Source organism: Gorilla gorilla, chromosome 4 (assembly GCF_029281585.2).
Source record: "Gorilla gorilla gorilla isolate KB3781 chromosome 4, NHGRI_mGorGor1-v2.1_pri, whole genome shotgun sequence".
NCBI lineage: Eukaryota > Metazoa > Chordata > Mammalia > Primates > Hominidae > Gorilla > Gorilla gorilla.
The window spans coordinates 56,493,304-56,520,898 of record NC_073228.2 but is presented as its reverse complement, the minus strand read 5'-3'; the positions used below and the strand labels follow the sequence as shown (position 1 = coordinate 56,520,898).

General features: G+C 40.4%; 1 long non-coding RNA gene across 1 annotated transcript; it reads left to right on the top strand.

Moving 5' to 3' along the window:
* Positions 1 to 1,364: 1,364 nt before the first annotated feature.
* Positions 1,365 to 17,552, top strand: LOC129533799 (uncharacterized). Its single transcript, XR_008680163.2, has 3 exons — positions 1,365 to 1,571; positions 8,325 to 8,432; positions 17,516 to 17,552. It is a non-coding gene; the product is annotated as an uncharacterized lncRNA (long non-coding RNA).
* Positions 17,553 to 27,595: the final 10,043 nt, after the last annotated feature.

The following is a 27,595-nucleotide window of genomic DNA, read 5'->3' as shown; positions in this document are numbered from 1 at the left end:
CATCTCGGCTTGGCTCACTGCAACCTCTGACTCCTGGGTTCAAGCGATTCTTGTGCCTCAGTCTCCCAAGTAGCTGGGATTACAGGCATGTGCCACCATGCCCAGGTAATTTTTTTGGTATTTTTAATAGAGATGGGGTTTCTCCATGTTGGCCAGGCGGGTCTCCAGCTCCTGGCCTCAAGTGATCTGCCTGTCTCGGCCCCCCAAAATGCTGGGTCAAACCTCTTATATCCAGTAAAACAGCCTCACTGGGTCAATGGATATCATGTGGCTGCCTAACATTTTTACTTTATAAAAGGTCTTCCTGAGGCCATTTGAAAGTATGGATCAAAACACTTTATGAACAGGGCCACAGGTTTGCATGAGGCTTGTCAGTGGACCTCCAGGATGAAGACCAAAGTGACTGTGCAATTTCTAGTGGAATAATTTACACTGAAGGTCTTATTTATTTATCAAAAGACTGCTGTGAGGTAGGAATTCTTAACCCCCATTTGCAGAAACTGAGACTTTGCCTGACACCACAGAGCTAGGAAAAAGTGGGCATAAGATCCTCACCAAGTCTGGCTTCCAAAAGAAGATTCAAAAAGAAACGTCCTTGCTACCTGCCAAATCTCTGTAGAGCCAGCCATGTTCACACATGAAACAGGACAATGACAATAGCACCAGGAATAGCTACTCCTGGTCAGATGCCCTCATGAGCTCAACTCTGCGGGATGGGGACACCGGGCCCTGCTTAGGGGAAAGGAAGGGGGTTTGTCGAGGAAGCCCAGCCAGCCAAGCAACCGGAGATGGGAAAAACCTATTGGGAAGAACTTGCTTGCTCTAGCTGGGCTTTGCAAAGAACAGGAAAAGATGAGTCTGCACAGACAGAAATGGTCTAGAATGGCTGAATGTGTCATGTAGAAATTTTATGTTATGATTAATAGACTCGTGCCATTTCTTGGAACCACTTGCTTGTTTAATTCTAGTCTATCAAGTGATAATTTTGTTGATATTTAGAGGCTCCTCAGTTAATTTCTGTGGGATTTTTGGTTATATTTAATAAGGAAAATAATATGAAATGTCTAAGAAAAAAAGAAACAAAGTCAATTATTCCTGAGAATGTTTAAATTTATTGAAGTACACTTGTTAATTGTTAGTATAGAACCTACATTTCATGATAGAAAACCTTGGACTTGCCAGTTGTAGCTGCTGGAATGAGGTGTTTGTCCAGTACATCCAGAACGTCGCCACAGATTAACTTTAGCTCAGTCTCAACCTGAAGAAATAAAAATAAATTTAAAAAAATCAGATCGTTGAAATCTAGAAATTCTGTAAATTATTACACATTCTATCTACCTCTGTTTTTGTGGAAGAGAGCTTAGTGTTACAGAGAATTCATTTCCCTCTCCAAACTGCCTTCCTCCCTTTTGACACAAAAGCAGAGAAAAGCTGCCTGTCGGTTATCAAAAGTATCTTTTCCTTCCTGCCTGCAATTAAGTGCTACACACACACCACCCCCCACCCCAATACCCCCTCACAGTCCAACTGCAGAATCACCGATGACCGAAACTAAACACTGATGCTTCTTGGTAAGTGCTGGTCAATTACATGAATCTTTCACAAAGTAGCAACTATTGTGTCCATTTACTGGGGAAAACAGAAGCTAAGACATTTGCTCAAAGGTCATCCCCTTAAAAGAACGTAATAAGCAGAACTAGGATTTGAAACCAGGCAGGGTGCAAGGGACAGAACAAAATTCAAACCCAGGCAGTTTGCCTTCAGTACTTACATTCCTCACAAGGTTCAACAGGCAATCCCTTTAGTGAAAGAGACCAAAAGCTAGTTAAGATACCAAAAATCTGTGGACCAAAGTAACAGTTGCCACTCATTTATATTCATTTATAATGCTAAAAATGTGCACCACCTCTAAAGGCACATACCCAGTTTACTTCTTTTTTTTTTTTCTTTTTTTTGAGAGGGAGTCTGGCTTTGTCACCCAGGCTGGAGTGCAGTGGCGTAATGTCAGCTCAGTGCAACCTCCACCTCCCGGGTTCATGTTATTCTCCTGCCTCAGCCTCCGGAGGAGCTGGGACCACAGGCGCCTGCCACCACGCCCAGCTAAGTTTTTGTATTTTTAGTAGAGACGGGGTTTCACTGTGTTAGCCAGGATGGTCTCGATCTCCTGACCTCGTGATCCACCTGCCTCGGCCTCCCAAAGTGCTGGGATTACAGGCATGAGCCACCACGCCAGGCCTATTTTCTGTTTTTTAGACAGAGTCTTCCCCTGTCACCCAGGCTGAAGTGCAGTGGCCCTATCTCAGCTCACTGCAGCCTCTGCCTTCCAGGTTCAAGCAGTTCTCATGCCTCAGGCCCCTGAGTAGCTGGGATTACAGGGGTGCGCCACTGTCTCGGGTTAATTTTTGTATTTTTAGTAGAGATGGGGTTTCACCATGTTGGCTAGGCTGGTCTTGAATTCCTGGCCTCAAGAGGTCCACCTACCTCGGCCTCCCAAAGTGCTGGATTATAGGTGTGGGCCACACGTGGCCCAACTCTACTATTTCAATGCAGCTCCTGTACCCTAGGTCATCACTGACTTCCCAGTTGCTGAATCCAGTTGTCTTTACTGAGTTGGTCCTTAAGTTAACTTTCTTTTGCATTGAAGCTACTGACTGACCACAGCATTTTGAAACTCTGTTCCTCTTATTACTGTGATTCTACTTTCCTTATTTTTCATCTTATCTCTTAAGTCTGTGGCTTCTCAGACTTCCTCACAATTGATTGCTTATTTTAAAAATTCAAAAATTTAAACCTCCCGAGCAGTTCAAAAACCTTTGAAATTTTTTAAACTTTTCAGAGTTGCAAGAATAGTTCAGTGATCACCAGTTGTTACCATTTTGCCATATTTTCTTTGTCTGTGTGTCCCTCCCTTTCTACCTGCCCCCACATATATGTGTATCTATGAATATTGACATTTTTTAACATTAATAAATTTTCTTCCTGTACAATTTGAGAGTTAACTGCAGATTTCATAGCACTTCACCCCTAATTTCTTCTATACATCTCCTAAGAATAAAGGCTTTTTTTTTTTTTTTTTGAGAAGGAGTGTCACTCTGTCACCCAGGCTGGAGTGCAGTGGCGCAATCTTGGCTGACTGCAACCTCCACCTCCTGGGTTCAAGCGATTCTCCTGCCTCACCCCCCAAGTAGCTGGGATTACAGGTGCCTGCTACCATGCCTGCCTAATTTTTGTAATTATAGTAGAGATGGGGTTTTGCCATGTTGGCCAGTCTGGTCTCAAACTCCTGACCTAACTAAGGTGATCCGCCCTCCTTGGCCTCCCAAAGCGTTGGGATTACAGACGTGAGAGTCCATTCTCAGCCTCTTTTTCCTTTTGTAATTAACAAGTGATCTATGGCATGATAGAAACAGTGTGAATATTCTGTCCCATAATAATCTTTACTTAATGGTTTCACCTGGATTGCTTCTTGCCCAAATCAAATATTACTATAGTGATTAGAAAATGGAGACTTTTCTATTTTCTCTGTATTTTTTCTATATGGTCATTCTTCTTTAAAGATTTTTTTATACTCCTTTTTTTTTTTTTTTTTTTTTTTTTTTGAGACGAAGTCTCGCTTTTTCACCAGGCCAGAGTGCAGTGGTATGTTCTAAGCTCACTGCAACTTTTTTGTATTTTTAGTAGAGATGGGGTCTCACCACGTTGGCCAGGATGGTCTTGATCTCTTGACCCCGTGATCCAGCCACCTCGGCCTCCCAAAGTGCTGGGATTACAGGCGTGAGCCACCGCACCTGGCCCTATACTCCCTTTTTAAATTTTTTTTTTTTTGAGATGGAGGTTCACTCTGTTGCCCAGGCTGGAGTGCAATGATGTGGTCTTGGCTCACTGCAACCTCCGCCTCCCAGGTTCAAGCAATTCTTCTGCCTCAACCTCCTGAGTAGCTGGGATTACAGGTACATGCCACCACACTCGGCTGATTTTTGTATTTTTAGTAGGGATGTGGTTTCACTATGTTGGCCAGGCTGGCCTTGAACTCCTGACCTCATGATCTGCCCGCCTCAGCCTCCTAAAATGCTGGGATTACAGGTGTGAGCCACTGCACCTGGCCCTTTTTGTTTTTTGTTTTTTTTTTTTTGAGACAGGGATTTCCTCTGTTGCCCAGACTTGAGTGCAGTGGTATGATCATGGCTCACCACAGCTTGGACACCAGGCTGCCTCAGCTCACTGCAACCTCTGCTTCCCGGGTTCCAGTGATTCTTATGCCTCAGCCTCTGGAGTAACTGGGAGTACAGGTGCTCACCACCATACCTGGCTAATTCTTGTATTTTTAGTAAAGACGAGGTTTCACCATGTTGGCCAGGCTGGTCTCAAACTCCTGGCCAACATGGTGATCCACCTGCCTTGGCTTCCCAAAGTGCTTCATATTGTTAGCCCTAATTCTAGTCAAATTCCATAGCGTTCTTCTTCTTTATTTTTATTTTTTTATTTTTGAGACGGAGTCTTGATCTGTCCCCCAGGCTGGAGTGCAGTGGTGTGATCTCGGATCACTGCAGCCTCCACCTCCTGGGTTCAGGTAAATCTCTGCCTCCGCCTCCTGAGTAGCTGGGATTACAGATACCTGCCACCATGCCCAGCAAATTTTTGTATTTTTAGTAGACACAGGATTTCATCATCTTGGCCAGGCTGGTCTTGAACTCCTGACCTTGTGATCCACCCACCTCGGCCTCCCAAAGTGCTGGGATTACAGGCGTGAGCCACCGCGCCTGGCCTGTATTAGATATTTTTAAGTCAGTTTCCTAAGACAAATATTTCAGGTAGTTGGGACTTTTCTTTTTTTGGTTTGTTTTATTTTGCTTAATTTAACCATTTTAAATATGATTCTCTGGGAATTTTTTCTTCAAAATATAGAATATGTGTGCATTAGTTTGCTAGGCTTGCTGCAACAAAGTACCACAAACTGGGTGGCTTAGACAACAGAAATTTATTATCTCATAGACCTGGAGACTAGAAGTTCTAGATCACGTTGTTAGAGTTGGTTTCTTTGACAACTGTGAGAAACCTTATGTTCCATGCCTCTCCCCTGGCTTCTGGGGGTTTGCTGGTCATCTGTGGCATACTTTGGCTTGTAGGTGCATCACCTGGATCTCTGCCTTCATGTTCACATGGTGTTCAACCTGTGTGCATATCTGTGGCCAAATTTCCCCTTTTTATAAGGATACCAGGCATATTGGATTAGGGTTCCTCTCTACTCCAGTAGGACCTCATCTTCACTGATTACATCTGCAATAACCCTTTCCAAATAAGGTCACATTCTGAGGAACTAGAGGTTAGAGTTTCAACATACGAAGTTTTCTGGGGGGTGGGTAAGGGACACGATTCAATCCATAACAATATGTTTATGAGTAAATGAGTTAGTGTGTTATTGTCTTTCTGCCACCTCAGAATCTGAGAAAACACAGTTTCTTTTTCCATTCCTTGGGCTGTAGGTGGAGAAGGAGGAGGATGGTGATGGTGATTATTTTTTGGTCACGGAGCATAATGTGACCCACTTTAAAAAACAACAGACAATTGTAAGGAGGAGAACTGTCATACACCTACTGCCCAGCTTAAAAATAATTAGATCATCTTCTTTAAACATAACTGTCATCCCATCATCACACCTAAGAAGTTGACAGTTTCCCCAGTTTTTTTTTTCTCTTTTTTTTTTTGAGATAGGGTCTTTCTCTGTTGCCCAGGCTGGAGTGCAGTGGCATGATAGTGGCTCATGGCAGCCTCAGCTTCCCAGGCTCAAGGGATCCTCCCATATAGCTGGGACCACAGGGGTGCATCACCACATCCAATTTTTTGAATTTTTCTAGAGATGAGGTCTCCCTGTGTTGCCCCACCTAATTTTTTTGTTGTTGTTCCATTCTTTTTTTTTTTTTCTCCTGTTTGTAAGGATTTAATCAAGGTCTGTATGTAGTTTGGTTACTATGTCTCTTAGGTCTCTTTTCATTTATAGATTCCCCTCATGATTTATTGAAGAAACGGGTCATTTGTCCTGTAGAATTCTCAAATTTTGATTTTGCTGATATTATCCCCAGAGTGTCATTGACCGTGTTCATCTGTTCCCCAAATTTCCAAAAACTGGTAGTTAAATTTAGGTGGTTGATCTGATTCAGATTACACTCTCAGTATCACATATGCTTTGATCAGGAGGCATAATGTGTACTTGTGTGTGTGTATGTGTGTTTTTTTAGTGATGTTAGTGGTCACTGCCTGTGTCAGCATTTCACTACCAGGGTAATTTGGCAATGTCTGGAGACACACTGATTGTCACAGCTTGGGAGAGGGAATGCTATAGGTAACTTCAGGGGTAAGAGTCAGCACAGCACAGCCCCCTAACGCAAAGTATTAATAGGCCTAAAATGTCAGTAGCCCTGAGGTTGAGAAACTCTGGCCTACTTTTATAGTTTCATCAGGTGTTTGTGAAATGGTTTATTCTAACTGTTATTTCTTCTTTCTTTGTTAGCTGGAATTCTTTCATAAAGAGAAACTCTTTGATCAGTTAGTTACCCAAGGTACAGTTCATACAGGAAAGGCAGGATGTATGTTTGATTCTTTCCTAGTTTTCAAAATAATGAATTAGTTCCCTAGCATCTTCCAAAATTGACCAATGAACTTTGTGTGTGTGTGTGTTTTTCTTTTTTAGTATATTGTGAACTTACACGTTTTAACATATTTGTGTTTCCTTTCATCGCAGTTATTTTTATTTTTATTTATTCATTTATTGTTTTGAGGCAGGGTCTTAACTCTGTCACCCAAGCTGTAGTGCAGTGGTATAATCGCTGCCCGCTGCAGGCTTGACGTCCCGACCTCCAGCAATCCTCCCACCTCACCCTCTTGAGTAGCTGGGACCACAGGTACACCACCATGCCCAGCTAATTTTTGTGTTTCTGGTAGAGACGGGGTTTTGCCATGTTCACCAGGCTGGTCTTCAAATCCTGAGCTCAAAAGCAATCCACCTGCCTCTGCCTCCCAAAGTGTTGGGATGATAGGCTTGAGCCACCGCACCTAGCAGTTATTTTTATTGGTGCTCATTTTTTCCCTTCGTTGAATGCTGGGTGCAGTGAATGCTGGATGCATCTTCATGTTGGGTTCTGAGTCCTTTTGACATGAGCACATTGTCTGGTGTTGTACGAGAGAGCAAAATAAGGAAACTGGTGTTCTATGCTTATCTTGTACATTTTCCACACATTTGGAATCAGCCATTCCTCCAGGGAGTGCAGGTTCACAGTCTGGGCTCTAAGAGAATTATAAGGTCAGTGTGGTCATCATCTTTTAGTATTAAGTCAGATATTCTAAATTATTATTTACTTCTTACATTTGGCCCAAGAGTTTAACCAGATATTTTGGGAAAGAGAGAAGGAATTAAATAAATAAATCTCAGGGTTAGAACTGAAGTGATAACTATAATTTCACAAGGAAATATAACTTACAACCCATGCGGAATAGACAATTATTTTTGCTCCTTTAGATTTCTGAAGGAATGAAATGAGCTGTGGGAAGAAACTTTAACTGGAGCATCTTACCAGTATTATTCATGTTTTAACTCTGCTTCAGTAGTTTTTCAGGTTTATTACAAACCTGCAGTAGCCAACTGAATTAATTATCTCTAAACAGGGATTTAGCCAGTGGACTAGGCACACTGAAGCTTTGTGAGAGGGGAAATTGATGTTCACATTTTTTCCAGCTTGTTTTGAGCTCGATATATTCTTTTTTTTTTTTTTTCATTGAGACAGACTCTTGCACTGTCACCTGGGCTGGTGTGCAGTGGCACGATCTCTGCTTGCGGCAACCTCTGCCTCCCAGGTTCAAGCAATTCTCCTGCCTCAGCCTCCCGAGTAGCTAGGATTACAGGCGCCCGCCACCACGCCCGGCTGATGTTTTGTATTTTTAGTAGAGACGGGGTTCCGCTTTATTGGCCAGGCTGGTCTTGAACTCCTGACCTCATGATCTGCCTGCCTCAGCCTCCCAAAGTGCTGGGATTACAGGCCTGAGCCACCATGCCCAGTCAATATATTCACATTTTTAATAGGAATAACAGTATACTAAAATCTTTTTTAGTGCATGTTTAAGATTTGAAGATGTAATTTGACTCAGTACTTTCCACTTGCATTTTTTTCTTCCACTTGCATTTCTCCACTATTAGAATAGTGCCTGCTAAGACTATTCTAATACTTTATTATAGTTAACCCCTGTGAAAAGAGCTCCCAGAGCTTACAGTGCATTTGATTGATGTCATATGGACTATTCATTATTTTCTGAATTATTTTGTTTGTATAAAGCAATCTGAAGAGGATGTAAGTCAGTTTGATTCCAAGTTTACACGTCAGACACCTGTTGACAGCCCAGATGATGCAACTCTCAGTGAAAGTGCCAATCAGGTCTTTCTGGTAAGTGAAAGAATTTCCATGTAGTCATGGGAAATTTTAAGTATGAGGATGGGCTCTTCGATAAGAAAATTCAGTTTGCTTGCTTTGCAGCTCATGTAGGTAACCTGGCCCACTTTTTTTTTTTAAATAAGCCATGCTCTTATAACTTATTGATACCTACAAAATTGATTTTCATAACCCAACATTTTATTTTAGCAATTAGAGTGGGAATGTACAATTGTTTGGAGAGTATGATTCCCTTTTTTGGTTGGGCCACAGACTTAAAATGATGTTTGGCTTAGCATCTCAACCAAAAATTAAGTCATAGTAGTGGGAGAGAAAAACCTCACTAACTACATGTATTTTATTCCTGAAACAGCTACAGATTTTTGGTACCTTTTTTTTTTTTTTTTTTTTTTTGAGACAGGGTCTCACCTTGTAGCCCAGGCTGGGTGTAGGGTGTAGTGGTGTGATCACAGTTCACTACAGCCTTGACCTCCCAGGCTCAAGTGATCCACCCATTTCAGCCTGGTGAGTACCTGGACTACAGGTGTGTGCCACATCCAGCTAATTTTTTATTTTTTTGTAGAGACAGAGTCTCGCTATTTTACTCCTGGACTCAAGCTGTCTTCCCACCTCGGCTTCCCAAAGTGCCAAAATTATAGGCATGAGCCATCATTCCTGGCCCTATTTTTGGTACTATTACCATAAGTAGGGGATTTTTTTTTTTTTTTTGAGACTGAGTCTCACTTTGTTGTCAGGCTGGGGTGCAGTGGCGTGATCTCAGCTCACTGCAACCTCTGCCTCCTGGGTTCAAGTGATTGTCCTGCCTCAGCCTCCTGAGTAGCTGGGACTACAGGCGCCTGCCACCACGCCCAGTTAATTTTTGTATTTTTAGTAGAGACAGGGCTTCACCATGTTGGCCAGGATGGTCTTGATTTCTTGACCTCATGATCTCCCCACCTTGGCCTCCCAAACTGCTGGGATTACAGGCATGAGCCACCGCGCCTGGCCAAGTAGGGGATTTTTTAAACCTAATTGTGAATATTTGACATCAAATTATATTGGTTCATATGTAATAGTGAATTCTCATTGTAGAAATATCCGTATAGATTTATAGCTTGTCTCCTCAGAAAAGTAAAGGTTTTAGATGTTGGCCAACAGAAATGATGGATTTATATCAGATGACCATCAATGCATACATACTATTTTGCTTAAATACCATATATGCTTGTTGATTTTATTACTGTACTTATATGTCACATGAACATCTTTCTCATTTTGTATCCTTTTTTTTCTTCTGTCATTCCTGTATGGACTACCTCTAGGGAGAATAGAATATGGGGAAAACAATTGTTTGGGAGTGTTTTTTTTCCCTTTTTTTGAGTTCACTGGATTTGTCACTAACTTAATTCTATGCTTTTCTTCCCCACACTGCTCACTATATAACACAAGTAGTGTTGTATCTTATGGGATGGGAAATAAGCTCTAAAGTTAGCATGGAGTTGGGACATGGTGGCTCATGCCTATAACCTTGAGGTCAGGAGTTCGAGACCAGCCTGGCCCACATGGTGAAACCCCATCTCTACCAAAAATACAAAAATTAGCCGGGTGTGGTGGCATGTACCTGTGGTACCAACTACTTGGGAGGCTGAGGCAGGAGAATGACTTGAACCCGAGAGGCAGAGGTTGCAGGAGCCAAGATCGTGCCACTGCACTCCAGCCTGGGCAATAGAGTGAGTGAGACTCTGTATAAAAAAAATTAATTAAAAAAATAAAGTTAGCATGGAATGCAAAAGTTGTGTATAGTACAGTACGGTTTCAAGTAAACAACACTGAATAGTAATAATCCTATAAATTAGTAATATAGAGCACATAGGCAAAATATAATCTTACAGTATTAATTACATAAGAGATAAAAGATGAGTGAGTGCATGCATGTTTTTAAGTTCAAGTTTGATGTGTGCATGATCAAAGTTACAGCATCTCTGTTAGTAAAATCTTAGGTTCACTCAGGGAAGTGGGCATGAATCACTTTAATTTTGGCTTTTTTTTTCTCTTTCATGTGCTACTGTTGTGGAATTTATACCTTTGATTTAACATAGAGACCTTTTCATCAATTGAACATTGCAGAATTTCAACTTATGTGACAGTTTCCCCCCACAAAATAGAAGCATTTTATTTAGCTACCAAGAAATCCTAAGTTGTGGTGGTAAATGTGAGATATTGATGCTTTCATTGCCAGTTAAAGTATTGTTGAGCTTTTCATAATTACTTAAATTGGCTATAACTGATGAACAGAGCAACTCATTTGTTAGGTTGTAGCCAGAATTCTGTACATAAAGTGGGTCTCTTGAAACATTAGTAAAAACAAAAATAGGCCAGGTGCAGTGGCTCATGCCTGTAATCCCAGCACTTTGGGAGGCTGAAGTGGATCACAAAGTCAGGAGTTCTAGAACAGCCTGGCCAACATGGTGAAACCCCATCTCTACTAAAAATACAAATATTAGCCAAGTGTGGTGGCATACGCCTGTAATTCCATCTACTCGGGAGGCTGAGGCAGGAGAATCACTTGAAACCAGGAGGTGGCAGTTGCAGTGAGCCAAGATCGTGCCAGTGCGTTCCAGCCTGGGCAACAGAGCAAGGCTCTATCTCAAAAAAAAAAAAAAAAAAAAAATTCCGCATACATAAGAAGAGAATATGCATTAAAAAAATCAGCAGAGCCTCACATTCCAGGATTTTCTACACAAGAAACCATTCCTAAAATATGTGCTTGGAATTACTAGGGTTTCTCTTGCAAACATTTTAATAACACCTCATTCGTTTTTTTATTATAATATTTATTTAAGCAAAATTTCTTTTTTTTATTTTATTATTTTATTATTATTACACTTTAAGTTGTAGGGTACATGTGCACAGTGTGAAGGTTAGTTACATATGTATACATGTGCCATGCTGGTGTGCTGCACCCATTAACTCATCATTTAGCATTAGGTATATCTCCTAATGCTATCCCTCCCCCCTCCCCCCACCCCACAAAAGTCCCCAGAGTGTGATGTTCCCATTCCTGTGTCCATGTGTTCTCATTGTTCAATTCCCACCTATGAGTGAGAACATGCGGTAACACCTCATTCTTTAGGGGTGTGGTTATATGTATCATGTTATTAGATCTTTACAGCAACTCTCCTGGGTAAAGCGGTTATTACTAGGTCATTTTATAGAAGGAAAAATAACCAGTACTTTTTTTTGCTTTACTTCAGTAGCTATTGCCTCCTTCAATTTGACATTTCAATCCTGGCACATAGTGGGGGCTCAACAAATACTTGTTGGAGGAATGCCATTTAAAATACAGTGATTGGATAGGAGAATATTTGAGGGCATTAACATTTTTTAAAAGCCAAAAAAATTACAATTGGACTTATGAGATTTTGATTTTTTTGTGTATTTTCTTTTAAAAAATAAGCTTCTCTAGGCTGGGCTTGGTGGCTCATGCCTGTAATCCCAGCACTTTGGGAGGCTGAGGCAGGTGAATCACCTGAGGTCAGGAGTTTGAGACCAGCCTGGCCAACATGGTGAAAGCCCGTCTCTACTAAAAATACAAAAATTAGCTGGCCGTGGTGGCACACACCTGTAATCCCAGCTACTAGGGAGGCTGAGGCAGGAGAATCGCTTGAACCCGGGAGGCAGATGTTGCAGTGAGCCGAGATCACACCACTGTACTCCAGCCTGGGTGACAGAGCAAGACTCTGTCTCAAAAATAAATAAATAAAGTATATAAATAAATAAATAAGCTTCTGTTTTGGCTTCCTCCAATGTAGTCTCTTTGAGTAGGAAGAAATTGTTATGATTTAAACTAGTAAATTCTTTTTTTTTTTTTTTTTTTTTGAGATGGAGTCTTGCTCTTATTGCCCAGGCTGGAGTGCAGTGGTGTGATCTTGGCTCACTGCAACCGGCTCACTTGAACCGGGTTCAAGTGATTCTCCTGCCTCAGCCTCCCAAGTAGGTGGGATTACAGGTGCCTGCCATCACGCCTGGCTAATTTTGGTAGTTTTAGTACAGATGGGGTTTCACCATCTTGGCCAGGCTGGTCTTGAACTCCTGGTCTTGATCTGCTGACCTATATCCGCCCACCTTGGCCTCCCAAAGTGCTGGGATTACAGGTGTGAGCCATTGCGCCTGGCCGACAGGTAAATTCTTATATCAAAAAACTGAGTTAGACTTGGTCCCTGGAGCTGTTTTCCATCCCTAAAAACATGATGTCAAGCTATCATGTATAATAAATGACAACTCAATTGACCGCATATTTTCCTTTAAGCCTAATGATGAAATAATATTATAATGAAATACTTAGAAGTTTTAAGGGAAAAAATCCTTTAAGTCATTAAATTGAAATTGAAACCAAAACAATAACTTCACTGTTTTAGGATAAAATTGGCATATGAAAGGTTTGATAGTGAACGACAGTAAGATTAACCTACTACAGCATTTGCCTTTAGCTTTTACTGAGTAATACTTGGAGCTATATATTTATAGCATTTGCTATAAATGTGCAAATGAAGACATTATTTATTGTATTACTGCTGAGATTAATATTTTCTTTTTCAGATTTCTAAAACATTACAGCAAATGCGCACATGAGGGCGCTCTAATCAGCTAGATATGGAGGGGTAGGCATTTGTTGACTGTTAAGTCAAAACTAGTTCTATACTTTTACAGATGGAAAAATCAAGGTCCACCAAAGAGGTTATGATTCTACATGAGTTATTCTCTAGAGGAAATAAATTGGGTATTAGAATTTTGAAAAGATTAAACAGAAATCCCTGTCAGTGAATTTATGCTGGAGAATTTTGACTTTTATCCTAGCAACTCCTTATTGAAAATCTTTACCCATGCCATGATATAATTTATCTTCAATCTTAAATGGGTTTGGTAATAGTGTTTATAAGATGTAGGAGAGTTAATTAGAATATTTATTTTTATGAACTTTTGCTCTATAAAATTAAAAAATGTTAATTGTGCTTCATTTATACTTTTTTTTTTTTTTTGAGACAGAGTCTTACTCTGTCACCCAGGCTGGAGTGCAGTGGCGTGATCTCAGCTCATTGCAACCTCTGCCTCCCAGGTTCAAGCGATTCTCCTGCCTCAGCCTCCCAAGTAGCTGGGACCACAGGCACGTGCCACCAAGCCTGGCTAATTTTGGTATTTTTAGTAGAGACGGGGTTTCACCATGTTGGCCAGGGTGGTCTCGAACTCCTGACCTCAAGTGATCTGCCCGCCTTGGCCTCCAAAAGTGCTAGGATTACAGGTGTGAGCCACCAACACCTGGCCCATTTATACTTAAGGCTGATTCTCAACTGATTTGGGTAAGATCCTTAGTCTTTCCCCATCTCTGATGTAATTCCTAGTTTGTCCTTTGGCTTTCCTGTATATATAAAGCTACCAGGCTGCTTGCAGATTTTCCAGGGAATAAGTCCCATAAACACTCACAAAGATTTTATTAGGGAGAAGCTATGATGCGAATATAGAATGTAGATTTTTTTAATTTAAAAATCAGTATGGGCCGGGCGCGGTGGCTCACGCCTGTAATCCCAGCACTTTGGGAGGCCCAGGCGGGCGGATCACGAGGTCAGCAGATTAAGACCATCCTGGTTAACACGGTGAAACCCCGTCTCTACTAAAAATACAAAAAATTAGTGGGCGCAGTGGCAGGCGCCTGTAATCCCAGCTACTCGGGAGGCTGAGGCATGAGAATGGCGTGAACCCGGGAGGCGGAGCTTGCAGTGAGCGGAGATCGCGCCACTGCACTCCAGCCTGGGCGACAGAGGGAAGACTCCATCTCAAAAAAAAAAAAAAAAAATCAGTATGTAGAGCTGGACATGGTGGTGTGTGCCTATTAGCCCAGCCACTGGGGGGGCTGAGGCAGGAGAAGCCCTTGAGCCCAAGAGTTCAAGACTAGCCTGGGCGACACAGCGAGACCCTCATCTCAAAAAATAAATAAATAAATAAATAAAGTATTGCAATATTTATTATACAGGCAAATTTTTTTCAACTTAAGTGCTACCCTCATCAGGGGAAGATTTGTTTGATTAGATCCCCACACAGGCTGGCCGCTTCCTCATTTCTACTTTTTCTTTTCTTTTTGAGATGGAGTTTTGTTCTTGTTGCCCAGGCTGGAGTGCAATGGCGCAATCTTGGCTCACTGCAACCTCCGCCTCCCAGGTTCAAGCGATTCTCCTGCCTCAGCCTCCCGAGTAGCTGGGATTACAGGCACCTGCCACCACACCCGGCTAATGTTTGTATTTTTAGTAGAGATGGGGTTTCACCATGTTGGCCAGATTGGTCTCAAAGTCTTCAGTTCAAGCGATCTACCTGCCTCGGCCTCCCAAAGTGCTGGAATTACAGGTGTGAGCCACTGCGCCCGGCCTCATTTCTACGTTTTCAAAGAAGTCAATTTTCTTTAAAAAATAAACTCTTTTGGCCACGCGGCGGCTCATTCCTGTAACCCTAGCACTTTGAGACTCAGAGGCAGACGGATCGCTTGAACTCAGGAGTTCAAGACCAGCCTGGCCAACATGGTGAAACCCTGTCTCTACAAAAAATTAGCTGGAAGCAGTGGCACGTGCCTGTATTCCCAGCTACTCAGGAGGCTGAGGCAAGAGAATCACTTGAGTCCAGGAGGCAGAAGTTGCAGTGAACTGAGATCACGCCATTGCGCTCCAGCCTGGCTGATGGGAGTGAAACCTTGTCTCAAATAAATAAATAAATAAACTGTTATTTAAAAAAAAAAAAAAAGCAAATCATGAAACAAAACAAAACCCAGGGCTCTGAATGAAAAAGATCTCTCCTTTAGGGGGCTAGGTGATGGAAAAGAAAATATGTCATGAATTTCATGTTCTCATTTGTCTACGTTAATGACTTATATGTATATATATTTCCATTGAAGACATAGATATGCATTTGATCACCTACATTTGTTTGTATTTTGAGTCATAAATTAAGGCATTTCCTGTCCAGAAAGCACCTGACAATCTTATGATAAAAAACATGGAATTTTAAAATCACAAATGCAAATAACAAGCCAGGCACAGTGGCTCACACCTGTAATGTTAGCTCTTTGGGAGACCAAGGTGGGTAGATTGTTTGAGCTCAAGAGTTTGAGACCAGCCTGGGTAACATGGAGAAACCCTGTCTTTACAAAAAATAAAAAATTAGTGGGGCACGGTGGCATGTGCCTGTAGTCCCAGATACTCAGGAGGCTAAGGTGGGAGGAGTGCTTGAGCCCAGGAGGTCGAGGCTGCTGTGAGCTGTGGTGGCAACACTGCACTCCAGCCTGGGTAACAGGGTGAGGCCCTATCTCAAAAAAAAAAAAAAAAAAAAGGAGTGCAAATAACAGATGACCTTACAAACATCAAAAGTTATGTCTTTATAATAAGTTTTGTCTACATTTAATGAAATATATTGGACAAGGAAAAAATGTAACAGTATGCATATGGCTTTCTTTTATCTTGGCCCTGCCCACTACTGTGCCCTCATCTCTTTTCCTTCCCACTGAGTCCTTCCACACTAGCCACACCACAGCAAACCTGACAAGCTTCTGCCTGAAATAGCACCATTGCACTTCTCTTCCCTTTGCCTGAAACATTTTTTTTTTCCTTTTTTTTTTTTTTTTTTATGAGATGGAGTCTCACTCTCTCGCCAGACTGGAGTGCAGTGGCACGATCTCAGCTCACTGCAACCTCCACCTCCCTGGTTCAAGCGATTCTCCTGCCTCAGCCTCCCGAGTAGCTGGGATTACAGGTATGCACCACCATGCCCGGCTAATTTTGTATTTTTAGTAGAGACAGGGTTTCTCCATGTTGGTCAGGCTAGTCTCGAACTGCCGACCTCAGGTGATCCGCCCACCTCGGCCTCTCAAAGTGCTGGGATTACAGGTGTGAGCCCCTGTGCCTGGCCACCACAATCAATTTTAGAATATTTTCATTTCTCCCAAAAAAAAATACCATACCTATGAGCAGTCACTCCCCATTTCCTCCATCCCTCAGTCCTAGGCAACCACTAATTTACTTTCTTTTAGGATAGGTTTTGCCTATTTGGACATTTCATATAAATGGAACCATACAATTTGTGATCTTTTGTGACTGGCTTTTTTCAAGTAACCTAATGTTTTCAAGGTTCATTCATGTTATAGCATGTGTCAGTACTTATTTCTCTTTTTTTATGGCTCAATAATATTCCGTTGTAGGAATATAACACATTTCGTTTATCTGTTTATCACTTTTTTTTTTTTGAGATGGAGTCTCAGTCTGTCACTCAGGCTGGAGTACGGTGGTGTGATCTTGGCTCACTGCAGCCTCCGCTTCCTGGATTCAAGCCATTCACCTGCCTCAGCCTCCCAAGTAGCTGGGATTACAGGCACGTATACCATGTCCCGCTGATTTTTGTATTTTCAGTAGAGATCGGATTTCACTGTGTTGGCCAGGCTGGTCTCGAACTCCTGACCTCAAGCGATCCTCCCACCTTGGCCTCCCAAAGTGTTGGGAGCCACCACACCCAGCTGTCTCCACTTTTTGACTATTAGGAATAATGCTGCTATGAACATTCATGTATAAGTTTTTGTGTGGACATATGTTTTCATTTCCCTTTGGAATATGATGAAGCCTGGCATTGTCTGGTCATATGATAACTCTATGTTTAAGCTTTGGAGGAACTGCCAGACTATTTCCAAAGCAGTTCCAACTTCATTGCAAAGCGTTTTACATTCCCTCCAGCAACATATGAGTGTTTCAATTTTTCCACATTTTCTCCAACACTTGTTATTATCTGTCTGTTTATTATAGCCATTCTTGTGAGTGTGAAGTGGTATCTTAACATGGTTTGGATTTGCACTTCCCTGATGGCTAATGATGTTTCTATGGTTTGAATGTTGGAGTCCTCCAAAATTCATGTTATAACCTAAGACCTAATGTGACGATGTTAAGAAGTGAGGACTTCAAGGTGGTGATTAGGTCATGAGTGCTCTGCCCTCATGAATGAAATTAATGCCCTTATAAAAAGCCTTCACATAACATTTCTTCTTTTTTCCTTTCTTCTCCTGCCATGTGAAGATGCCACTGCGAGAACGGGAACAATGGAACAGGCCCTCACCAAATGCCAAATGTGCTATCACCTTGATTTTGGATTTCCCAGCCTCCGGAACTGTGAGGAATAAATTTTTTTACTTATAAATTACTCAGTCTCAGGTATTTTGTTATAGCAGCACAAACAGACTAAGACAGAAATTGAGTGTATTTTCTTGTGCTTATTGGCCATTTATTTTCTTTCTTTTATTTTTATTTATTTATTTATTTTTAGGTGGGGTTTTGCTCTGTTGCCCAGGCTGGAGTGCAGTGGTGCAGTCTTAGCTCATTGCAACCTCTGCCTCCCGGGTTCGAGTGATTCTTGTGCCTCATCTGCCTGAGTACCTGGGACTACAGGCATGCGCCACAACGCCTGGCTGATTTTTATGTTTTTAGTAGAGATGGGTTTTCGCCATGTTGGCCAGACTGGTCTTGAACTCCTGGCCTCAAGTGATCCACCTGCCTTGGCCTCCCAAAGTGTTGGGATTATAGGCATAAGCCACAGCACCTGGCCCTTATTGGCCATTTGTATGTCTTCTTTGGAGAAATACCTGTTCCGATCTTTTGTCCATTTTAAAATTGGGTTATATCCTTTTTATTGTCAAGTTGTAAGAGTTCTTTATGTATTCTAGATCCAAGTCCATTGTCAGATACTGTAGTCCCCCGTATGCTCTCTGCAGTTTCAGTTACCTGGGGGCAGCTGCAATCCCAAATATTACAGTATTTTGAGAGAGAGAAAACTATTCATGTAACTTATGTTAAAGTATATTCTAGCTGGGCACAGTGGCTCACACCTGTAATCCCAGCACTTTGGGAGGCCGAGGTGGGGGGATCACAAGGTCAGGAATTGGAGACCAGCCTGGCCAATATGGTGAAACCCTGCCTCTACTAAAGATAAAAAAATTAGCCGGGCGTGGTGGCAGGTGCCTGTAGGCCCAGCTACTCGGGAGGCTGAGGCAGGAGAATCGCTTGAACCTGGGAGGCGGAAGTTGCAGTGAGCCGAGATGGCGCCATGGCACTCCAGCCTGGGTGACAGAGCAAGACTCCATCTCAAAAACAAAAAGTATATTCTAATTGTTCTCTTTTATTATTAGTTATTGTTGTTATTCTATTACAGTGCCTAATTTATAAATTAAACTTCATCATTGGTATATATGTATGTATAGGAAAAAACATAGTACATATAGAGTTTGGTACTATCTGCAGTTTCAGGTATACACTGGAGGTCTTGGAACATATTTTGTTACATATATATCTATATATTTATAAATATATATTTATATATAGCTATATATTTATGTATCTATATATCTATAAATATATGTTTATATATCTATATTAATCTATATATGAATATATAGGTAGATAGATAAATATATATATATATATATTATTTTTTCTTTGAGATAAGGTCTCGGTCTATCGCCCAGGCTGGGGTACATTAATGTTATCTTCGCTCACTGCAGCCTCAACCTCCTGGGCTCACGTGATTCTCCCACCTCAACCTCCCAAGTAGCTGGGACCACAGGCACATATCACCACATCTGGGTAATTTTATTTATTTATTGTAGAGATAGGGTATCCCTATGTTGCCCAGGTTAGTCTTGAGCTCCTGGGCTCAAGTGATCCTCCCACCTCAGCTTTCCAAAGTTCTGGGATTACAGGCATGAGCCTCTGTGTCTGGCTACATATTTTCCACAAATAAAGTGGGCCTACTTTGTATATAATTTGCAAGTATTTTCTCCCATTCTGTGGGTTGTCTTTCACTTTTTTTTTCTTGAGTCCTCCAAACTTCATGTTATAACCTAAGAGCTAATGTGATGATGTTAAGAAGTGAGGCTTTCAAGGTGGTGATTACGTCATGAGGGCTCTGCCCCCGTGAATGAAATTAATGCGCTTATAAAAAGGCTTCACGTAGCATTTCTTCTTCTTTTCTTGCCTCAGCCTCCTGAGTAGCTGGGATTACAGACGTGTACTACCATGCATGGCTAACTTTTGTATTTTTAGTACAGACAGGGTTTCACCATGTTGGCCAGGCTGGTCTCGAACTCCTAACCTCAGGTGATCGGCCCGCCTCGGTCTCACAAAGCGCGGGGATTGCAGGCGTGAGCCACCATGCCCGGCACATGCATCAGTTTTCATGCTTCCTTGCTTGATTAACCAGTCAACTATTGGTTCCAATAAGGTTGGATGAGGTGGCGTATACTCTACTTATTTGCCACCCCCGCTTCTTCCTTTTTTTTGAGACAGGGCCTTTGACGCGCTGGCTGGAGTGCCGTGGTGTGATCTTGGCTCACTGCAGCCTCAACTTCCTGGGCTCAAGCAGTCTTCCCACCTCAGCCTCTAAGTAGCTGGAACTACAGATGTGTGCCCCTATGCCTGGCTAATTTTTGTATTTTTGTCAAGACGGGGTCTCCCCATGTTGCCCAGGCTGGTCTCCAACTCCTGGGCTCAAGAGATCCACCCACCTTGGCCTCCCAAAGCCCTGGGATTGCAGACATGAGCCACTCTGCCTGGCACCTTGTAACAATTCTTTGTATGTTCTTGATACAAGTCAGTTGTCAGACACAGTAGTAGTACATAATTAAACATAATTATATAAAACTATATTTTATATAAGTGCAGCATTATATAAAATAGCAAAAATTTGGAAATAACCAAATGTCTAACAATAGGTAGTTAGCTAAGTAAATTGTGAAACATCCATGTAATGAAAGGTATACAACTATAAAAAATGATCTAGATCTATTTATACTGACATCGATAGATGTCTAACATAAATTACATGAAAATAGGAAGTGACAGAGAAGAGAGTATGGTATAATCTCATTTGCATTAAAGTAATCAAAAAACCAGCTTATATAATAGATACAGGCTGGGCAGGATGGCTCACGCCTGTAATCCCAGCACTTTGGGAGGTCAGGGCAGGAGGATCACTTAAGCCTAGGAGTTCAAGATCAGGCTGGGCAACATACCCAGACCTCATATCTACAAAAAGTTTAAAAATTAGCCAAGTGAGCTACGATCACGCCACTGCACTCCAGCCTTGGGGACAGAGCAAGACTGTCTCTAAATAAAATAAAACAAAATAAAATAAAATAGGCTGGGCATGGCAGCTCATGCTGTAAAAGTGCTGTAATCCCAGCACTTTGGGAGGCTGGGGCAGGTGGATCACCTGAGGTCAGGAGTTCAAGACCAGCCTGGCCAACCTGGTGAAACCTCATCTGTACTAAAAATACAAAAATTAGCTAGGCATGGTGGTGCACATCTGTAATCCCAGCTACTCGGGAGGCTGAGGCAGAAGAATTGCTTGAACCTGGGAGGCGGAGGTCACAGTGAGCTGAGACTGCACCATTGCACTCCAGCCTGGGTGACAGAGTGAAACTCTGTCTCAAAAATTAAAATAAAATAAAGTAAAATAAAATATAATAGATATAGCTACCTATGTGTGAAAAGGACGATAACAGTAAATTATGAGTGTTTTCTGTTGCTGTTTCTGTCCTCCCTTGGGGGACCTTTCTAAATAGATAGAAGGAGTATACTCTAAAATAATGATTAAAGGTATAGTATAGTAAATGACTACATCAAAAAAGCAAAAAGCAAAAACAAGTAAATGGCTACAATGTCACTAGGCAATAGGAATTTTTCAGCTCTACTATTATCTTACGGGATCACAGTTGTGTATGCAGTCCATCGTTAACCAAAACATCATCATGCAGCACAGGACTGTATAGGTATGTATAATATGGAAGGCAGAAACAGACGTCTCCGAAAAAGCAAGATACAAAATTTTATGTACATTATGATTAAAACAATACTAAACACTAATTTGATAAAAGAGTAACAGCAAATAATTAGCTGTGTTTGGTGATGAGATCATTAGTGAAATTTTCTCCCTTTATCTTCCAATCTCTTAGTAATCTTGTATATTGTTTTTTGTAATATTTAAATAAGTTTTACAAAAGTGCTGTTGGTGGCTGGTAGTTGATATTCCTGTTTGTCTTTGTTTATGAAGCTCCCTCCTTCTCTGTGGATACCACGCTTCTTCTTACCCTATATATCTATAACCAACTGTGAGAGAGTTTTTAATGTTTTGACAAAAATTTTTAAAGGTCACACAGAACAATCATAATTTTTTCCACTGATTACTATGATCCGTTTGAATAGTCTTAGCTTGCATGGTCATTTTTACAGTCCCATACTACTATGCAAACTGAGAAATGACTACATATAATATAGATTTACTCTCTATCTTAGTAATTTTAATCTTTATCATTGAGTGCTTAAAGGAACGTCTACAATGCACCATAAACCATACAGCAGAATGTTAGAATTTTCACTATAAAACCAAACACGTCATATATGCACACCCATGAAGTGTACAAACAATACATACTAAGTTATCTCTTAACACTATTCTTCCTTTTTCTGGTGTTTTGTTGTTGTTTGTTTGTTTGTTTTTGAGACAGAGTCTCACTGTCGCCCAGGCTGGAGTGCAGTGGCATGATCTTGGCTCACTGCAACCTCTGCCTCCTGGGTTCAAGTGATTCTCCTGCCTCAGTCTCCCCAAGTAGCTGGGACTACAGGTGCATGCCACCATGCCCAGCTAATTTTTATTGTATTTTTAGTAGAGACGAGGTTTCACCATGTTGGCCAGGGTGGTCTCAAACTCTTGACCTCAGGTGATCTGCCTGTCTCAGCCTCCCAAAGTGCTCGGATTACAGGGGTGAGCCACTATGCCCAGCCAAATCTTTAATTTCTAAACTAATTTGGAAAGACAGAAAAATTTGTGTCTTCCTATATATGTAATCAAAAAATAGTAGTCAAAATATTCATTGCATTTTCACTGTCACTTAATCTTTTGCCAATTATAATCTAATTTTTTTTAGTTTTTTTTTAGAGACGGGGTCTCATTCCTGTCGCCCAGGCTGGAATGCAGTGGCACAATCATGGCTCACTGCAGCCTCAAATTTCTGGACTCAAGAAATCCTCCAGTCTAAGCCTCCCAAGGAGCTGAGATTACAAATGCGAGCCACTGAGCCCAACTATAATCCAATTTTTTATTTGTATATCTAATTATTATATAATTTTATATATAATTGCACAATATATATTTTATGGAAAGTAATGGTTTCTAAGATGAAGAAAATCTAACCCCTTCCATGAGTTCCAGTATCTTATTATAACTACACTAAGCTACAATAATAGCTTAATATTAAACATTAACATTTCTTCGACCTAAGGAAGCTGATTTTTAAAAATAATAAATATTAATTTTAAACACAGTATTAAAGTATTAATAATCAAACAAAGCCACGCAGTGAAATGACATGTGAATTTTGGGAAATTTTCTTTTTTTTTCCTTTTCTTTTTTTTTTTGAGACAGAGTCTCACTCTGTCACTCAGGCTAGAGTGCAGTGAGGTAATCTTGGCTCATTGCAACCTCCACCTCCCGGATTCAAGCAATTCTCCTGCCTTAGCCTCCCAAGTAGCTGGGATTACAGGTGCCTGCCATCACGCCCAGCTAATTTTTGTATTTTTAGTAGACAGGGTTTCACCATGTTGGCCAGGCTAGTCTCGAACTCCTGACTTCAAGTGATCCGCCCGACTCCACCTCCCAAAGTGCTGGGATTACAGGTTGAGCCACCACACCTGGTAAGAATGTTGGGAAAATTTTTTCATACCAACACATTGGCATATCAGTTATCAGTTGGATAAAAGTTTTCTTCCATATATGAAGTTATAAAATGCCACTGCCCAGAGACAAAATCTTCTGAAGAGTTATTAGATGAATGGCTGACAACATTGAATAAAAATGCGCAAAGAACATTGCCATAATAAACTTTTGATATCCAAAGGGCTACATTTGAGGGGTTATATACCTAAAAGAAACCTCTTTCGGCCAATATTTACATCCCCCTTAAACTCACCTACTACTCTCTCTCTCTATATGCCCATTAAGATAGGATATCTTTTGAGAACCTGCCTCCAGAAATAAAGTCTTTAAAAAGTTTGGGCCAGGCACGTGGTTCACGCCTGTAATCCCAGCACTTTGGGAGGCCAAGGCAGGAGGATCTCTTGAGGCCAAGAGTTTGAGACCAGCCTGGGCAACACAGCAAGACCTCATCTCTGCAAAAAATAATAAAAATAATTTTTAAAAGTTTAAAAATATAGCATTTCATTTTAAAAAGTGCCTAGAAAAGCAGAAGATTTTAAAACATATAAATGTCACTTGCATCACTAAATACCCCCTTAACCTTCGAACAGTCTCTACTCCAATAACACACATAACAAATAAACCCTAGGCCCTTACAGCAATTGGGTTAAGAAAGGTTAAATTTCAGAATTCATAAAGATAGGAGGCATTTCTCATTCTTATGGTAGAGACTACCTGCTGTCGTCTGTGTACATGCTTACAATAATAAAGGCCAACCTTTTATTAATGTTTGCTAATAAATATCCTCCTGATTTTCCATTCCAGCTAAGATTTGATAATATAATTGACTCTTCTGTGTTTTCATCACAAGCAGCACTGTTACAGATATCATTTCCTCTTAATTTATCCACAGGCTGTGTGAATAATTTAGAAAATTATTTTCGAAGGACTCTATCTAGGGAAGTCTTTTGGGTTTTAGAGTAGGGTTCTTTCTGTTCTGGTTTTCTGCAGCTGTGGGGTCACTCCATCAGAATTTCATGGTTATATCCTTTGCGCAATCTGTAACATTGTTTAAGTTCAAAACTACATACATTATTTCATCAAAATTAAAAACTTTTGGGCATTAAAAGATCCTATCAAGACCATGAAAGACAATCCACAGATATTAATATATCTGTAACCCACAGAAATATTTGGGAGAAAATATTTGTAAATCATATATCTGATGTGAGAATAATATCCAGAATGTATAAAGAACTACAGAACTACAACTCAACAACAAAAAAGCGCACATCTCCATTCAAAAATGGGCAAAGGATTGAATAGACGTTTCTCCAAAAAAGACATACAAATGACCAATAGCACATAAAAAAATGCTTATTAGCACTAGCCATTAGGAAACTAAAAATCAAAATGACAATACTATGTCACACCCATTAGGATGGTTATTAATTGAAAGAAAACAGAAAATAACAAGTATTGGGTAGATATGGAGAAAATGGAAGGAGCACTTGTGCATTGCTGGTGGAAATATAAAACGGTACAGAAGCCGTGGAAACCAGTTTAGCTGTTCCTTAAAAGGTTAAATATAGAATTACCATATGACCCAGCAATTCCATTCCTAGGTTTATATCCAAAAGAAGTGAAAGCAGGACTCAGATAGATATTTGCACACCAATGTTCACAGCAACATTATTCACAATAGCCAAAAGGTGGAAACAACCCAAATATGTCCCATCAACAAATGGATGTACAAACAAGATGTAGTATATACAAATTATTCAGTCAAAAAAAGAAATTAAATTCTGCTATGTACTACAACATGGATAAACTTTGAAAACATTATCCTAAGTGAAATAAGAAAGGTCAAATATTGTTTGATTCTGTTTACATGAAGTGTCTAGAATAGGCAAATTCATAAAAACAGAAAGTAGAATAGAGGTTACCAGGGGCTGGGGAAAAAAAGGGATACAGAATTTCTGTTTGGGATGATGAACAAGTTCTGGAAATGGGTAGTGGTGATGGTTATACAATATTGTGAATGTACTTCATGCCACTAATTGTACACTTTTTAAAATAGTTCAAATGGTAAATGGTATGTTTTATATATATATGTATAACCACAATAAAAATAAAATAAATTCCCAAAGCCAGGAGAAGGTGGGGGAGAGCTATGTACATACCTGAGTTTGTGAAGATCAGACAAAAATTCACATGAACTATTTTGAAAATCTTTTACAATAATCCTAGTAAGACATAGTTGAAAATATAATACTGATCATGACTAAGCCATAATCCTATTACACTCGAAATCATAATTTAGTACAATTTTTTGCTTTCTCAAAGATATGAGAAAAGCTGCATACATGTATTTATATACCAGAAAAATATACCTTTTAGTAAGGGTTTTACAGCAATGCAAATGTCAAAGTAGCACTGGCATAAATTGAGGCAACTAGTTTTTTAACTAGTAGGAGATAACTGTGAAGGACTTAGTAAATGTGAAAACTTTGAAAAGCTGAAAAATCCACCTGTAGTAGTTTGACTTCACTGACATAGGGAAATGCACAAACATCTACTACATTCCAGATTTAGGGACTCAGATACTAAGATAAACAGAAAAAGTCTACCCTTTCAAAAGTTTAGCTTATCTCTGCCAGGATCACAAGAGGCACTAGTGAAGAACAGACATTTTGGGGGCATTTTCAAATTCTCAAACTGACACAAATACATGAGATACGCAAAAGTCTTCTAAATTACAGTGTAACCTACAATTGTCTATCTTCTAATAAATTCTTCTAACACATAGAGAACTTCTGTGTAGTGCAGTTCTCTGAGCCTGTAATTATAAACTTCAGTTACATTGCTATAAACTTCCAAATTGGGAGTTTGAAATATGAGCCACATGTTACTTAACGTTCAGAAGACGTATAAATGAGAGCAAAAGGTTATGGCTTAACAGAAAACTAAATAAGAAATAACTATTGATTTTTAAATAGCAACATATCACAATCATACAGACACACCAATGACTGGAACCATATGGTTCTCTCAATCATCAAGCATATGCTAAATTTGTGCTTAGAATGGTCCAATGTGACTTTAAAAAAAGGTTACTCTTCAAGCAGCTTGCAGTCTAGTTGGGAGAGTAAATTAATACACATAAAACATGTGTTATTTATGTACATATATATGTAAAAATACTCAAATACAAAGGATCCAAATGTAAGAATTCAAAGGAGATAAGTTAGTTCAGGAAAGCTCCAAAGAAGGTAAGATTTAGGCAAAGTCCAGAAGGATAGACAGAATTGAATGGAAATGAACCCTTCATAATCTAACTTCATCTTGCCTTTCCAACACATTGTACAATACAAAATTATTAGAATAGACAAAAGCAGTCTATGGCCATACCAACCTGAACATGCCGATCTCATCTGATCTCAGAATAAAAACAAATTAGAAAAGAAGCTGAGTGCAGTGGCTCACGCCTGTAATCCCAACACTTTGGGAGGTTGCGGTGGGTGGATCTCTTGAGCTCAGGAGTTCAAGACCAGCCTGGGCAACATAGCAAAACCCCATCTCTACAAAAAAACACAAAAATTAGCAGGGCATAGTGGTGCACACCTGTAGTCCTAGCTGCTAGGGAAGCTGAAATAGGAGGATGGCTTGACCCTGGGGAGTTGAGGCTGCAGTGAGCAGTAAATGTGCCACTGCACTCCAGCCTGGGTGGCATAAAAAAGTCATTCCAGATAAGAGAAATCACAGAAATATGGAATAAGAAGAGCATACTAATTAGCCCACTTAATGCTTATTGTAGAGAAGTGGTTAAATATTTTACATAGGAATACAAATGTCAAATTATATAAATCACATGGGAGAAAAAACGCTTCAAAAATTACATGGAATTTTGACATGACTTTCCAGTGTACCCTATTCATACCCACTACTCATTTGCTATTTGAGAGAAATGTCTCAGAACCAGTCAAACCAAGGCTCACCTTCAAAACCAGGTGGGCACCCAAGTTATAACAAGAATTAGAAATTTGTGCTTGTCCTTGCATATAAGGCTGTGTTTCATTTTTCCTTCATATTTACTACTGATTGCATCATGAATTCAGATAATTTCAGAGCCAGGAGGCATTATTTATAACCCAAATTTTAAACGTTTATATTCCTGAAACATTTGAATATTTGCATAAATGTCATGAGACAAACAAAATTTACTCTGTAGAAAGCACAATTTACCAGATTATTACTGCTAGTTTTATTCAGTCAGCTTTCTCCTTTAAGGAGAAAGCACAGCACTAGGTAGTCCCACTTATTACATCAACATTTTAATAAGGCCAGGCACTGTACCCCACACCTGTAATCCCAGCACTTTGAGAGGTCAAGGCCAGAAGATTGCCTGAGTT